General features: G+C 44.9%; 1 long non-coding RNA gene across 1 annotated transcript; it reads right to left on the bottom strand.

Moving 5' to 3' along the window:
- Positions 1 to 10848: 10848 nt before the first annotated feature.
- On the bottom strand, positions 10849 to 14423 carry LOC142572448 (uncharacterized). The gene is made up of 3 exons (XR_012826083.1): positions 14189 to 14423; positions 13060 to 13191; positions 10849 to 11205 (listed from the first exon to the last, which is right to left on the bottom strand). It is a non-coding gene; the product is annotated as an uncharacterized LOC142572448 (long non-coding RNA).
- Between the last annotated feature and the right edge of the window lie 3376 nt (positions 14424 to 17799).

Here is a 17799-nt window from a genome sequence, read left to right as displayed (position 1 = left end):
CTACGCCTATTCGCCTACGCCTAATATTCAGCCTCTCCCCCCTTGTGAAGCGGAAACGGTAAGAGCAGTCAAAGCACAGTCACTCCAAATCCGACACGGCAACGAGCAACCGCACACCCTACGACACCGCAAGGAGCCGTACCCCCAGAAGGTAGAGGATATAGTAGCAAAGGCCAATTAGTGTTTTCAAACATCCCTACAGGTTATTACGGAACAACTCACAGCTATACAACAGTCCACGGCACAGCAACCATTCGCAACTCAACAACAATCAAACACTCAGATGGCAGAGTGCATACCGAGACTAAAGGAACTCAATTAGCAATGGAAGCTCCGCAAAAACGGTGCCCTAAGACGAAAATTTACTAGACCGTACATGACTTACCAGACTTACAGACTCACCAGAACCCCAACTGATGCAAGCATCACCCCCACCCCCCTCAACAACCAAGACGGCTCCTCCGCAACATTTATGCCGTAAGCGCGGGTGCCCTCCAGACGAGACCACGCTGTGTCAGTGGACTTGCGGGGCTACAAAAGCAAGTACGGATCACTGACGCAATACATCTCTACATCAACAAGACCTCCTGAACTCATTGCACTGCAAGAGACGAACACTCACGTCCAGCTACCCGGAACTTCACGTCACCGATACGGGTGGCAGTCCTCACACCCAGGTCAGTAAGAAGGTAGTGGCGGTCCAACGCTATCTCCAAGAATCCGAACCGCTTGCCATTCTGCTCGAAATTATCGCACAGGCAACGAAGAAGTGTCCCATGTTATTGCTAAACATTTACTACTTGCCGAAAAGCCCGCAAACGGTCCTCAAACAGGTTTTGGAGCAAGCAACGCACGCAGCAGGCAACAATCTACTGATAGTGGGCGACTTCAACACAGCACACCCCCTCAGGTCTTACACATCTACCAAGACTAGGGGAAGCCTGCTTCACAATCTTATTGAGGACATTGACCTCACATTCGTCACCGATCCAAGGAATAGCATAAGGCTCGGCACAAATTTTGAAAAAACACACCAATCCAGACCTAACCCTCACCAGAAACATTCGCCAAGCTTGCTGGATCAATCTGAAGGAGCACCTAGCCAGCGAACACGCGCTGCTAGCCACCACTCTCGATGGGCTCGAATAAAAAACCACGGTAGGTACTGCTTGTCTCACGGATAGAACCAAGCTGCGGGAGATAAAACACAAGGACCTACAAATGAACACAGCCAACAACATCAGTCCATTCAAAACTGGATCACTCAGCTTCACCACGAAGTGAAGGCGCACACGAAAATAGTCGAAACGTCTACCACCACTCAAAGCATCGACGCTCGCTTGCTCCACTTGTGGGATGCCTGGCGTAGTCTGCTGATGCGTTGGAAAAGGCAACGATTAAATTGCAAGCTCAAGAGGCGAATCGCCCTACTCACAGAAGAGACTGCAGAATACGCCACCACGCTATGCAGGGAAAATTGCCTATTTCTCTGCGACTGCTTCAGAGAAATGCTGAGTACTTCGAAGACGTGGAAGTTGAGGTACCTAACCAACCCGGCCAGCAGCAAAACGGAATCCCACCACAACATGGCCAGGGTAATCCGCCGATTTCCTGGAAACGAGGCGGAGTTTCTTTGGACATTCAAAGCCCGGTACATCCCCACAGAGCCATCAAAGTCTCTGCCACCCTAAACCGGCGGCCCAAACAAGCTCCTAGATGAGGATATTCATCTACATGAAGTAACAGCGACAATAGTGGGCTTGAGAGGCCACACAGCCCCGGGAATGGATCAAACTACCAATAAGGCGCTTGTCAGTCTTGACAACCCCTCGCTACTAGAGCTTACCGCTCATTTGAACAAAAGATGGAGGAAAGGAAGCCTTCCGGAGAATAGGAAAACGGCGGAGGTCCAGACCCCTCTTACCGAAGCCAGGCAAGCCACCAGCCATTGAGAGCCTACGGCCCATCTCGCTCACTTTGTGCGTGGTGAAGCTCCTACAGCGCATCGTTCTCAACCAGCTACAGTCATCCCTGGAGGACTCCCGGAAACTTCCAACAACGATTATAGCATTCCGTCCGTAATTCTCGACACAGGACATTCTACTTCAGCGGAAAGAGGAGGTGTTTGTACCAGCGACGCGCAACTCTCCCACCGCTATCCTCCTCTTGGATCTTAAAGGGGCGCTCAATGACGTGAAGCATACAGCAGTCTTATCGAGGCTAAACACACTGGGCTGTGGGGCTAAGACGTATTACCACATGAGAGATTTCCTCTCAGATAGAAGAGCCATACTAAAAGTCAGCGACCAAGCCTCAAACCCCTTCCTACAGGGTGAGCGTGGCACACCACAGGGCGCAGTGTTATCTCCTCTCGTGTTCAATATCTCCTTAATAGGTCTTTCGCCGCTCCTCGATAACATCCCAGTGATCCGACATGGGTACACGCAGACGTCTTTAACATCTGGTCATCCACAGAGTCATGGATGGATGGATGGATGGATGGATGGATGTTATTAGCGTCCCCTTTAGAACTGGGCGTTGGTGATTTGCGCCACCAAGCTCTTGCTACTATACTGCCTAATATCCTACCTAGGTTAAACAATGAAAAAAGAGAAAAAACACTATGAACTACCACGCCTCAATTTTCTGATCCCCTATTGGGAACTGTGCTTTTGTACGTCTCCGTCTTTTGTCGTTTCCCTACTTTTCTTCCACCAATCCTCCAATCGCCTCTTACTAATGTCTATTGCTGACATGTTTGCTTTACCATTGCTCCCGCAGAACCCAAGGGCTTCAAGGAGGCTAGTGGTGCCTAAATCGACCGCTAGGTAGACGTCTTCCCATTCTAATAAAACATGCTCCGTCGTTTCCCTAGCTTTACCGCAGCAAGCACTTGCCTCTTCTTCCTTCTTATATCTCGCTTTATAGGTGCGTGTTCTAAGGCATCGCGATCTCGCTTCGAAAAGTAATGAGCTTCCCTTTCAGTTATCATAAATGGTTTCTTTCCTGATATCGTTTTTTCCTCTTAAGAGGAAGCTTTAGCTCGAGTGCTCCTATCTAAATACATGTAAAAGGAGAATTCGTTTTTCTCGTCAACCACTGCACCAAATTTGACGATGTTTGTTGCATTTAAAAGAAAAACTTAAAATCTAGTGACTGTTGGTTTCGAATTTTTGAGTTAGGTCGTCAATCTTTTAATAAAAATTGGCGAAAATCAAAAATTTTCAAAAAACGAAACTATCAAGTTTACAACTCTGTAACTCAACCACTAAGAATGATAATACAATTCTGTGAACTGAATCTAAAAGTACATCCATAGCGGACAAAATTGATATGTTACACATCAATATAAAAAAATTTAATCATAGGGAAATACAACTTTTGTAAAACCGTTGTAACCAACGTAACAAATTCATGTAAGATGTAAAATGACATATTGATTTTGTCCGCTTTGAATGATCTAATGGATGCCGTTTACAGAACCGCGATATCAGTTCTTGATGCATAGCTATCAATTTGTAAACTTCGTGCTTCTATTTTTTTCAACCGGTCACATATTTGAAAATCGTTTTAAGAAAATTCAAGCCCTAAATCGACATTCCGCTTCCAACAGTCACTAGAATTTAACTTTATCTTTCAAATGCAACAAATTTCATCAAAATCGGTCCAGGGGTTATCTCATAAAAACGTTTTTGCGTTTTACATGTATTTGAATAGGCCGCGTCGGAGTTGGGCCCGAGCTAAAGCTTCCTCTTAAGTAGTTACTCATGGCAGGTTTCTTTTCCATTGCCGCCACCCATGAGATTAATTTAGCCTCTCTGGCTTTCCGCTTGACCTTCTTTGATGTGCTGCCCACCCTACAGGCCGCATACTTGCTGGTAAGCTTCCTAGTTGTTTTCCTCCGCTGTGAATGAATGTTTTTCCTGTACAGATACCTGAACACTCTCCCAGCCCATTTACTTTCTTCCATATTCTTCAACCGTTCTTCATACTCAATTTTACTGCGAGCTTCCCTCACTTCAAAACTAGTCCAGCCCATATCACCCTGCAGAGCTTCAGTTGTAGTCTTCCCGTGAGCGCCCAATGCGAGGCGACCGACTGACCTTTGGTTCCCGTCGAGTCCTGATTGTACCCCTGATTTAAAGCAAACAACCGTATTTCAAAAAGTAAGTCCTGGGACCATTACACCTTTCCACATACCTCGGAGGACCTCGCACCTACTGTTTCTCTATTGTATATGTAGTCAATCGGCGCAATGGAGAGCCACTTGCAAGAAGCGGCAGACGTGGTGAGCGACTCTGCTAAGTCATGCGGCCTCAGCTGCGCCCCTCAAAAGTCGGAGCTACTCCATTCTCACTGCGAAAGAAGCACGCACCCGACTCGCCCACTATCACCATACAGTTGGAGGAACACACCATCGTTCTCTCTCACAGCCTGAAGACACTTGGAATAGTTTTCTAGTCTCATCGCACCAACGCAATATTAATCAACAAGCTTAACAATACAACAGCCCAAGTTACCCACTTGATCCGGCGAATAGCAACCAAGACAAGAGGCATGGCGGAGGCGTACACGCTTCTGCTTGTTCAAGCCGCCTTCGTGTCTCGAACAACTTACGGTATACCATACGCACTACACAATGCGACGTAATTCACGATAATCGACACAATGATCTGAGAGGCACGTAAACATGCGATCGGTCTGCCAATAAGTATACGTCTACAGAATGCCTACTGTGTTTATGAGGGCGCAATACGGCCGAAGAGTTGATCGAGGCACATCTATTCAGCCAGCGAACCATGTTGGTGGTCACAGAAACGGGCAGGTCTATCCTCTCACGCCTGTGGCTCTCTGCCTTGCTCAGCGACCCACCACCTAAGAATGTAAGCTTACGCTATGCCATCCAGAGCAGCATAACCGCCCCTCCCCTACCTCGAAACATGCAACCCGTGCGCCACGCGCAGCGAGGGATGCCCGGGCCACACACAAGCAATATGGGAGTCAGCTTTCTACATCCTACATGAATGCGGCGTCCTACCCCCGGCCAGCAGCAACGACAGCCACCGTAATCGTAAACAAAGAACATCGGAGTATCATTTCATTCCCCGAAATACTCCCCAAGCCGAGGAAGTGGCCATAGCCCTCGTGCTCTCCCAAACAGAGGCCGAAGTCATAGTGACCGACTCTCAACAGGCGTGCCACAGCTACGCTAATGGCAGAAGTAATACCAACACGATCAGAATCCCCAATGAAAAGCCACCAACGCGATAAGTCATGATCATTGGTTACCGGCTCACCATGGCATTTCTGGCAACGAGATACCCAACCTCATGGCTCGAGATTTGACCCACCGAGCCGACGCCGAGGAATCCGAGACCGAGCGTGTGCACCGTCTATTATTGTACCTAGGCATCAAATAACATTACAAGCTAAACCGCAGAACCTAGAGAGCAGGAGAGATTTCTCCGAGCTCTACAACTCAATACGTTCCCCCACCCAACCCGAAATCACCTCAGAGCCCCTACACAATCTCTCCGCAATGCCGCTTGTGCGGAGTACTCGGGTCTCTCATGCATATAGCAGGGGGTTGCAGACAGGCACCACTAAATACTCCAAACCTTTTTCTCACCAACGCGTTTTGGGAGAGAGCGTTGGCCAGCTCCGACCTCGAGGATCAGCAACGGCTGATCGCGAGGGCCCAGGGCGCAGCACGAGCTTAAGGCATTCTCTAATGAGGTTGTCTCTGCAAAGCTACATTCACATAATAAAGATGTTTATTCTCTCTATATATAATGGTGTCGTTGGCTGCCGTGAGCGACCAGCGGCCAAACATTAGCAGCACGCGAAGCCGTTTCGCCAAGAGCTTTCCTTTATTATCTGGGTCGAGGTTTGCAGAGCCGTGTATAATACAAGCAATATGGGTCAGGTGATTGTGGTTAATACAGGTACGTACGGTGACACACCAAGCCAAAACAACGCTGCTTCGGAATGACAGCCTTCGCAACATTCAGAACAGAAATCGGAAACGAATTGGAAATATCAGTAACTTCTATCTTAGCCACTCATCGCAAGTATTTGCACTACTGTGATACAAACTCACCAGAGGAGCGTTTGTCAAACTCCTGTTTCCTTTCTTTCTTTTTTGCGCGTAAGAGTGATTACTCACTAATCAGCGATTGATTGCCGATGTAGTGTGCCGATAAGTTTTTTGCAAGGAATTCTTTCGGCGAGTCTCGCTCATGAGTTTCATAGTGTATACGTATTCATGACCAAAGATGGCAAAACGCGTCATTTCAGTTTTATTAGTTTTCTGCAGTTGGCAGCACGTACTCGCCTTGGAGGACATAACAAATCAGGGAAGATGCCTTTTTTTTGCTTGGGTTATAGCAGGGCTCTAGATTTGTTGTTGTCACACTGTTGTTGCTAACAGCCTACTTTTTCAGTAGAGTGCTAAAGCAAACAGTATCGCATCTCGCATTCGACTATATTGTGCCATCTGGATCCCACTTATATCAAACAGAAATAAGTTCATGCGGCACCTTTGAAGAAGTTCGGCGACTGGAAGCACGAGATCGCGACGGTGTAACGGGACCATTCAACCGTGATGCACCGGCCCTTGAAGATCTGCGCATAAGCCCATCTGATCCTCCGGATGAAGTACCTGCTTTCGAAAAAAAATCACAAAATAAACACGCATTGCAACAGGCTCTGAAATATGTTTCGTACTGCAGTTTCACTCAGTATTTTCAGCTCTCATAGTCACTACATGCGCTTTCCATAGGGTTAGTAACAGGGTTTTTATTTAGCTTTGTCGATATGTCATCATAACATGTTCAGCGTACACACTAAACATTTTAACACCCTTAAGGGTGTAAATCAGTTTGTCGCCAGACGAACACCCTAAGGGTGCTGTTGTCTACACCCTACAGTTGGGGTGCCATTATAGCACCCTAGAGGAAGGGTGTCCAGCAAAATAAATTTAGGGTGTAGGGGTGCAAGTCCATATTAACACCCATCTATGTGGGTGTTGGAAGGGTGTACCCCTTTTATTTCTAGTGTGTATGGAAGGCAGGTTCGGCAGTACACGCCTTCAATTACTACTATGTACAGCGATCCACGCGTAACTCTCGCGTGTGTCCGAAGGTTCAAGTTCGGCTACCAAATGCACCATCGAACAGCCGGCCTTGAAGCTTCGATGGGCACACACACACCTATACGTGTGGATCACATTACATATTAGTAATTCACGGTGTATATTGCAAAATCTGTCTTCGCTGCACAAATACAACCTAGCAAATGTCACTTTTGAGCATGTATATCAACACCAACGGTTATCACGATTTCCAGATCCACATAACATGCAAGACAGACTGGTACGATATATGCTGCATTTTCAAGAAAAAAGGAAATATATTTATTGCATGCTGCAATACAGAGTACAAGATATACATAAATCACAGGAAATATAAACATGCACAATCACCAAACACATCGGTAACTACAAGAACATGTACATTTCCCACAAAGGTATCTAAAATATATGTATTGATCAAATCTGTTATTAGAGAAGAAACTATGTATAGCGGCACTGAAAGAGCCTGAGTTGACCTCGCAGTGGTTCGGGCCACATAAAGGAATAAATTTTCAGTATAAGGCTCAATGAAAGAAAATTCAAGTTTTGATGCCTTGAAAAAAAAAGGGATATTGCAAAGGTGAATTAGGGAAGCAATTGAAATGCAGAGCAAACGCACAAGACACCTGTTATTTTGTAAGCTAATGTAATCGCAAAGCATTATGAAAAGTTTGGAAAGTCGATATAAGCATAACTGGCCAACATTTTTCGAACTGAAACTATACTTTCCAAGCGTAGACGTGCTTTAAGTGAGGCTTAAGCCAGCAGCATTATTGCTAATTTTCTCTTTCTAACAAGATTACTTGAGCACAAAAAATATGTAGAATTTTTTAGTGCCTACATAGTTTGTCCTCTTTTGTGAAACGAGAGTTCTCTGTGCTAAAGGTGCTGTGTAGCAGATTTTCTAACTACAATTCCAGTTTCTATAAATTTTTGTCATGTAACCCGAAGGCACTGGTACATATACAATATGTAGTTTGAAAATAGGTTCTTTTCTTACTATAAATCAAGAGTGAATATTCCACATTTGCTATTGTGTGGGTGCAAAGTGCAGTAGAAGGCCTGATAAAAGCAAACCACTGTTGAGTAAACGATTTTGCTGAGCACGAAAGGTGGACAGTGTTTTAAAATACATAGTACATTTCTAAATTATTTGCACTTAGATGCAATAATACAAGATTAGGGCTTGCTGTAGCATGTGAGTATGCAAATTAGCAAATATGGTTTAATAAATTAGCCATACTCTGGTTACTAAAAGAACACGTAAAAGTCAGTCATGTAAAAGATCAAGTTAAATATCACACTGTTAACATTTGCCAGCAAATGGTCGTATCAAACATTATAAATATACTGAAAAAGGTGCTTTCTTGGGATAGTTGGCAATTAATGAGAAAAAATTACGTACAGCGTGAATTACAAGGTCTGCGAGAGAAGACAGACTGCGCTGACTTCCAATAATATTTTATTGCGTTGCCACATTGTGTGTACAAGAGCAGGCATGCGCAGAAAATGAGTCACAAGGGGCGTCTAACAGCAAGTCATTGTACTAAGCACGTGGTCACCTGAAAAAAAAAACATTATAATTTCTATCTCATGAAATACAATACTTCACTAGGGTCAGCGTGATAGAGGGGGCACTAACACACACACTACCCAGTTTTCTGGTGAAATTTGCTTCTATAATTTCCCGGATGACCTGTGTCTCGCTAAAACTTCCGTATCTTCAAAGAGGGGCACGCAGCCAGTTCCAGGGCAATGGATGCCGAAGTGGCCTTGAACAGTGTTATGGACGTTATAGTGCACTCTTAAACGATCATTTAGGCACCCGCCTGTCCATCCAACGTATTTAATGCCTCAAAATAGGGGAATATGGTAAACCCAATTCGTTGCGCATGTCTCAAAACGTTTTCTGTGCCCGACAAAGCAAGAACTCTGACGCGATCCAGGCGCGTTTACACACTTACAGAGCTTTGCAGCTTTTCCGGGGTTGAGAAAAGGACTGTGATTCCTGGAGGTTGCCGAATCTTTTTTAGCCTATCGGAGACATCATGCACATACGGTGGCACTGCGAACCGATGTCTTTCAACCGGCTGGTTCCTTGACTGAGCAGGCTCATCACGGTTTGTTCCCCTCAGAAGCTGTTCCGCTATGGCTGAAATTAAGGCCAAAGGGTAGTCAACCCTAGAAAGGCGATCAACCTGTGCAGCAAGACTATGTTGCATCTCGTGTGAGCAAGATTTATTGAGGCTGTTAAGGATGCAAAACTTTTAATACCTCATTTAACGAGGTTTGAGTGTGCAGAGTTAAAGGGCAAGAGTGACTTCTTACTTCTCGGTTCGAATCACCAGCCTCAGATCTACAAAGCGCGAGAATCATCAATGGGGACCTCATGCGCTAGTTGTAGAGGCTTTCTTAAACATCTCCAAGACTCCCGAAGCAGCAGGCTCGAAAGCGTGATCAGTGCAATCAATAAATACCAGGTAGCCATTTACAAACCTGCACACTTTGACAGGAGATGCACTAGGTGACCTTCAATATCGAAATCATGAGCTAGATAAATATCACATAGTTGCGGCGTGAGGCATGATCCTATATAAACAACATTTATTTGTATATTGTGAAGGATCATGCTTGGCGCCGCCACTGATATTTATCTAGCTAATCATGATTGAAACATTCAAGGTCACCTGGATGCGTCTCATGTTGTCAAAGTGTGCAGGTTTGTGGAAGACTACTTGGTATTTATTGATTGCACTGATCACGCTTTAGAGCCTGCTGCTTTGGGAGACTTGGAGATCTTTAAGAGCTGCAGCCTCTAGAACTAACAAATGAGGTCCCCATTGATTCTTTGCGCTTTCTAGATCTCAGGCAGTGCCTTGAAAACAAACAGGTGTGCTAGTGCTTTGAACCGAGAAGTAAGAAGTCACTCTTGCCCTTTAACTCTGCTCATTCAAAGCTTGTTAAACGAGGTATTGTGAAGTTTTGCCTCATTAACAGCCTCAATAAATCTTGCTCACATGAAATGCAAGATAGTATAGCTGCACAGGTTGATCACCTTTCTTGGGCTGGCTACCCTTTGGCCTTAATTTCAGCCATAGCGGAACAGCTTCTGAAGGGCACAAAACGTGATGAGCACAGTCAAGGAACCAGCCGGTTGGAAGACACAGGTTCGCAGTGCTACTGTATGTGCATGATGTCTCCGATAGGCTAAAAAAGGATTTGGCAACCTCCAGAAATCCTAGTCCTTTTCTCAGCCCCGGAAAAGCTGGCAAAGCTCTGTAAGCATGTAAACGCGCCTAAATCTCGTCAAGAGTTCTTGCTCTGTCAGGCACAGAAAAGATTTTGCGATATGTGCACCGAATGTGGTTTCCCATATTCCCCTGTTTTGAGGCAGTAAATACGTTGGACGGACAGGCAGGTACCTAAATGATCGTTTAAGAGTGCACTATAACGTCCATAACACTGTTCAAGGCCACTTGGGCATTCATTGCCGGGACTGCCGCTGCATGCCCCTCTTTGAAGATACGCAAGTTCTAGCGAGACACAGCTCACCCGGTACATTATTGAAGCTGATTGCACCAGGAAATTGGGTAGTGTGTGCGTTAGTTCCCCCTCTATCACGCTGACCCCTAGTGAAGTCTTGTATCTCCACAGATAGAGATTGCGATTTTTTTTTCGTGGCCATGTTCTTAGTACATTGACTTGCTGTTAGAACACCCCTTGTGACTGCCTTTCATTTTCTGCGCCCCCCCATGACCCCTCTTGTGTATAAACACACTATGTGGCAACGCAATAAAATATTGTTGGAAGTCAGCGCAGTGTATGTCATCTCTCGCAGTCCTTGTCCTTCCCACTGTACATCATTTTTTATACTGCACAGTGAATATTAATTGATCCAAAATTAGAAAAATATAGTACACATCTGAGCTGCAAAAATGCAATTGATGCAGCAAATGACGTTTAGCTTGCCAAAAGAAAAAAATGTTCACGGTTAACCACGGGGTGCAGGGACTCCATTCTCTGAGCATCTTGACCAATAAATGCAGCGCATGGCATTGCTGGAATCTTGCGTCCTGCATTAGCAAAACAAGAAGAGAATCATGAGAGTTCAGTCTGTGCAATTACACATGTACACTGTGGAAAATTTGATAAGGCAACAAGCTCCTGAAAGTAACAAACTTAATTAATGTGACTGGGAACAATGCATAGCTCAGGCAACTGGGCAAGACAGGTGAAAGGTAGGAGAAATTTTTATTTTGCAAATTTAGGAATTGCATTTACTGTGAACACTAAACCACTATTTCACTTTGAATACTAGGCACATACAGCAGCAAAAGCAAATAAATTTACAGTAGCCTTTTCACCATAGAAAATAAGAGTGAACTAAATTTAATGACACCACCAATGACATCTCTCAACAGACATTTGTCCAAGAGTGTGTATGTGACCTTAATATAAATTGACATGAAATATGCAATATATCCCTGCATTACACTTTATAAGTACAGCAGCTGAGAACCTTACGGGATATGGCACATTAAGACTGACATGCACAAGACATTAAAAAATGGCTGTTTTTACACAACATTATTACACTAGGAGACGAAGAGTAGTTTTACAGAGAGTGCACACAAAATGAAAATGAGGGAACCCCCACTGGCATTCTCATTTGCCCTGCAATACCTGCATCCGGCCTAACAATCTCCAACTCTCCAATGCAGTTTATTAGACCATTTCTGTATACTGAAATTTATTGTGTATTTCTTATTTATTAATTTAGTAAGAACTGACATTTCGCCATACTTTCCTTGAAAATTTAGCATGTGTTAACTATTTTCCTTAGAGCAGGCCCCTTTCTTTCAATGGGTTAGCTTGGCGATATGGTGACAAGTAGTATTCCCAAAGATCATGTTTAAATAAACTTATGATCTTTGGGAATTGTATATAAGTGTTCATATTCAATGAACCTCAGAGCCACAACCATTTCTCTACCTGTGTTGCCACTACCCGCATGAGTCGCTATGGTTGCAAATTGGCTACCCACCCTCTCCCGCCTAAAAGTACGTTTTTCCACATGGAAAATCACCACAGCATTGCATTTGATTGACTGAGTGCTCCTGTGCATGTTTTTTTTTCTCATCTTGTAATGGCTAGGTTCAACATGGTCAAGTTGTCTGAAAACTGCCAAGCCCAAACCAATACTTTGTGTAGTTTCAAAATTATGAAACATTCATTTTTCAAGACTTGTCCCAAATTAAGCATGAGGCAGATTTTCATGATGCAAATGAGGAAAGGTTGTGCTTAGTGACAATGATAGGCCTACTATATCATGCAAAACTGTGTGAAATGACATATGCTTGCAATATTCATGAGCAGCTAGCTCAGTACAAGAAATAGGCGCAATGCCTGCGGAAATGTTTTTTAACACCCATGAGAGGTCCTAGTTTCTTGTAATTTCTTCAAATCCCTTGCAGTCTAGATTGCAATCCGGCGCATTGTGATATTGTATTTGAAATAAAAACAGCTGAAATTTTAAGGTTTTGAGAATTATACGGGATTAAATTAAAGGTAGCAGAGTAATGCAACGAGCAAATAACAAGCTCATTGCATAGAGTAAAGAAATATTCCTTTGGTAGCAGGAAGGTCATACGAAATTAGCACTGAATGCACAATAAAGAATATCATGCTGGAATGCTCCAGTCTGTGAACATTCTTGCACAAAGAAAATTCTAATTATGAAAGGCCATCAAGAAAATGCAAGTGTATGCTTTGGATCAGCAGTCATACCTGCAGTATGCAGTACAATCGGCAATATTTAAAAACACACACAACTGCACATAATATCAAGCTTAGGCCGCCAAGGAGCCTGAGAGTTTTAAATTATAACTTGACTTACTATATTAAACTTCACACCTATATCTACTTACAATGTTGTCTTCCCAACTGCTTCCTAGAAGACATCAACCATCTATCTGCCTGAAGGCGAACGCAAGTGGCTTGCTCTTGATGGAGGGCACTAAGGCTGGGCATTGTGAAATTGCTGCTATCATCTGCATGACCTGCGAGAAACAACGCTCTAAGTTCAAGATAAACAACTGCTAATAGAATGAAAGACAAGATCACTGGCAATGAGCCTCGTTTTGATTTGCACGAGAAAAGCAAAAAATATGGACTTTGTGCTGCTTACTGAAAAAGAAGCAAGCTTCCTTCCAGATGTTGCAGTCATGCATTAACATTGTCACACAGCTGCACGTTTGTATGCTTATATGCTGCTGTTGCTACTCTGCCAGCTTGCTTTGCATAGCTTATTATTTCAAGTTATATTGATCATTGTATTTTCTTCCCAATTTTTGGCAAATAGCACCAGCAAAGAAGTACCTCACTTACACACACACTCCCTTGTGAGGAGCGAATTCACATACACGCACGCATGCATGCGCGCGCTCGCACACACACACGCACACACAACAAACACACAAGCCTCTGCCACATAAGCAGCTTCCCAGGCTTGACACACTGCATTTTTTATCCTTTGACACTCCTACTGCTAAGGCATAAAAAAGCCTTCGTGTGACTAACCCCAAACTCCTCAACCTACACTTCCAGCTTAAACACTTTCTCGAGAGCCAGTACAAGCCTTCCAGCTTCCCCAGTTCTCCAAACTGTGGTTACGAATTTCAATAGGGCTATAGGCGACAGCTCTCGAAGGGCATGCAAACTACCAGGAAAGACCTAAAGCTCGCATATGATACCTCTAAAGCACAACAACAACACTCCAAATTTTCAAAATTCATTAGAGCTCCTGAGGACAATTGCTATAAACGTAGGACGTCTCGAATAACGTGCTGTTCACAATTTCAGCGGTTGTCTGTATCAACGGAAATGTGGGCTAATGGGAAATTCACGTCTTTAAGATCAGAATTAGTGTAATGGTGAAACACACTACCAGATTTCTTAATCATTTATTTATGCTCTGGATGTAACGTTCCCTTTAGAATAACAATCAAGGATATCAATTCATCAGGGCAGAGGAGGGAAAAAGGAGGAAGCGTATACCTGACGCCTTTCCACTGATCCTCCTGAGAAACAGCGCCTCATACAGCAGTTGTCCAGGTTGGCTTGAAATCAAACTCGGGTTTCAGGCGGCAACACTCGCTGCACCAAATTGGAAGAGTTTTATTGCGAGTAAAACTCTACCGGCCTTATGCAATACATATGCACGCACACAAAACGCACTCGCGCACACACAAATATACGCACTCTCAAAGCGCAGACACAAAAGCACGCACGCGCACATCGATAAACACAAACAAGCACACATACATGCAGCCAGACACGCTATCACGTGCACGCACACACAGCGACCCACACAGAAACAAGCTCACAAAACACGTACGCACTAGACACACGCAAGCACGCCGGCCCATACAAACCGGCATGTACAGAACGCGCGCGCGCGCACACACACACACACACACACGCACGCACACAAAGCGAGTTGAGCGCACGCACACACACGAATCGAGCCGAGCGCGAGCACGCACACACGCACAGACAAAACGAGCCGAAAACATGCTAAAGGCGCCCGGCAAGCAGCAACAGCAGCACGCGACTGCATCAGGGAGAACCAATACCGCGCCAGTTCTTTCGAAAGGTGGCAAAGTCAGTCGTGCTTTTTCTACGCGACGCAAAAGTGGTCGACCACATTACAAGGAGCCACGCTGAACGCACAAAAGAATCACATCTACGAACGTTCAAGGGCTGAGAAACAAAGCGTAACTATGCAGGCGCACCGCGCCCGATATAAGAAGGGGCGCGATCGAGGTAGCTAACTTGCCCTACTAGGAGTGCAGCTGCTCTTGCTCTTATACCCCTGTCAAGCGGGCAAGTTAAGTGCACTTACTGGGAGTGCACTTCGGGACCTTGAGTCACACTTTAGGCAACGCGCTTCTTAACGGGTAAACAGAGTGCACTCCCAGTAAAAAAAAAATGGCGACAGACTAAGAGCGCGTTTTTAAAGGTGTAAATTAACAAGAGAAAGCTGCTAAAAAGCGATTGTTTTAAGTAGAATTATATATAAAAACAAACTTCATCTATTTGTCTCAACAAAAAACGAAGACGTTTTTATTATAAATCTGTTGCAAGTCAATGCTGGCCAAGACGAATGCCTAGCAAATCCAAAACAACATGGCGGCGTGCGGCGAGGCGGCAGTTGATCCTGCTAGAACAGAATATGAGCAGTTATATATGAGCAAAGACGGCGAGTTCGATATTTAGCTACTCTGCAAAATGCCACGCACACGGCTCAAAGCACGACCGGCATGGTCCCCCCCCCCCACCCCCCAGCACGCTTTCACACCAAAATAAACACGAACTGAATGAACCTGGCGGCGCCGCAGTGCCGCATCATTCTGGCGCCGTTAGTTGCGTACATGATAAATTCGTTTCTTTATTGTGCTATTTCGCTTTTCGCTAAACACAAATTATATTGTTAAAAGCTGTTCACTAACTGAAATGAACTTCTGTGTCCTTTTTCTATGCATTACATTTTGCGTCGTTGAAAGCGTTGGCGGCGAGGCTACGTACTCGGCCAGCAAAGTGCGTTCCGTGAACGTACTCCGACTTGAGTGCACTCATCTGAGAGTACACTCCGCTGCGACGTTAAGATTTGGGAAAGTGCACTTAAAAACTGAGTGCACTCGCCGTAAGTGCACTTAACTTGCCCGCTTGACAGGGGTATTACATTAATGAATTATGCTACGAGATCACAGTAAGAAACTTCTAGAGCGAACAAAAACACGTAACCCACCAAAGAAATACCAAATAAATGGGCACTTGCCTGAAAATTCCCATTATGGCAGTACTACCGACCGCCGAAACAGGGCACATTGCAACTGCTCGTCTCAGCGTCCGTGGATCCATCTTCCAGTGCGTACGAACGCTTTGCTTTGAAGTGGAGCACGAGTAACACACAAAGCACGGGCCACACCTTTTTCTACACCGCGCACAAAACTAATCACACGTGTAAAATTATTTCGCACAGCGCGAGACGCGAACGCATTTCATGTAGCGAGAGAATGCAATAATGGCGTAGCTTCCGCCTTCCCGTCCTGCCACGCGCCGAAGTGACGGCATGTGACTGTACAGCGTCCTCCCGTCACTTCCGGTCGCTTTTCATTGGGCAGGGGGCGGCCGCGCAAATTGAACGTTTATTCTGACAGGTTTGCTTGCTCGTATGGCCGCCTGTTTGCTGCTCATAGAGTTTCTCACTTCATTACCTAGAGGGGAATCTGGCGCTGCTGCGCTGTGGTATACATGGGAATGCCGGTATATTGTGGATTCGGATTGGCATCGTTCTCGTAGAGACAGGACACCTTGAAGACGCGCTTGGCAAATACCGTTCCGTCTGTCACAATGATTCATTTTCTACTAGAACAGCACGTAAAAAGCTGTTTTAGCTTTATTATTACGCGAAAACATGTTTTGTTTAACTATGAGAACTTGTTATTGTGTGTACGACTACATGTTACGTAAAAAGTATCAGCGGGCCGCTAAAGTTGGAGGACAGACGACAAGGTTCGCGCTCGCTTTGAAACAGTTGGTCGTCTGTTCTTGCTTTTCTTCGCTTGGTCATGCATCGTGGGTGAGTAAAGATGTAATATGCGTGAATGGAAACATTTTATGAAGATTTTACTTTGAGAACGCGTTATTTGCGTAGCCATATCCACGTTTTAGACGAAGCCTCTTACAACACCAGCCAACACGAGCCTCGCAGACACATATACCGTCATTCTCATGACGGCACGGTGCCCCCTTAAGAAACTCCCATAGACGGTGGCGCCAGATTACCCTCTAGGTGTTATAGTAAGAAACTCTATGTTGCTGCTGCTTCGTTCTGGTCCCCAACTAGAGCGGTGAGGCGGGTAGTTGTTACTACGTTTTGTGCCGAGCATTTTTTTTGGGGGGGGGGCGCAGTCTGTGCTGCATGACTGAGGGTACAGTACACAAATGGGGACCGTGAGCGAGACGATCGGCGCTCTTCTGCTGGTGCGATTAGATTATTTGCTGCGTCCGAACGAAGCAACCTTGCGAGCTCACAGCGTAGTTACAGGGATATCCTGGCTCGATAAAGACCCTCACATCTTGGTCGTACGACAGCGACGCGTAAGCATTCATGAGGCGACTAAAGAATGTGTTTGTAAGAGCGTATGCTGTGGATAAGCAATTACAGCTTTGACGACACCAGCCCCTAATATATAGGCTGAGCCTTACAAACTGTGTCCGAGGATGCGCTTAGAAAGCAGACCAGCAGCTTAGTAAAACTCTGAATAACTTAGGCAAGGTACGTGGAGATTCGGATTTGAGAACTTCCAGCGTGATGTCGCCGCTTTAAATGTCTTCGTTATGGCTTCACCAAGCAAATTGTGCGTTGATGCCATTGTACAGCAGAGGCTCGTCTAACAGCACGTCCCTGTTTGTTCAGCAATGTATCCACACAGCTTCTTTAATTTCGCCACTTTTTGTTGTGCTTTTAAGGACACCGAAACATTCGTGCAGAATTGTGCAAGTTGCTCGCGCGTTTTCATTCTGCTATTGCAGTTTGTCTTAGAAGTGTTTAATTGCATGATAATATAATTGTGAGCACAAAATATAGTGATAATTAAATT

This window comes from Dermacentor variabilis, chromosome 1, assembly GCF_050947875.1.
Source record: "Dermacentor variabilis isolate Ectoservices chromosome 1, ASM5094787v1, whole genome shotgun sequence".
Classification (NCBI taxonomy): Eukaryota; Metazoa; Arthropoda; class Arachnida; order Ixodida; family Ixodidae; genus Dermacentor; species Dermacentor variabilis.
This window is presented reverse-complemented; position numbering and strand designations above follow the sequence as displayed.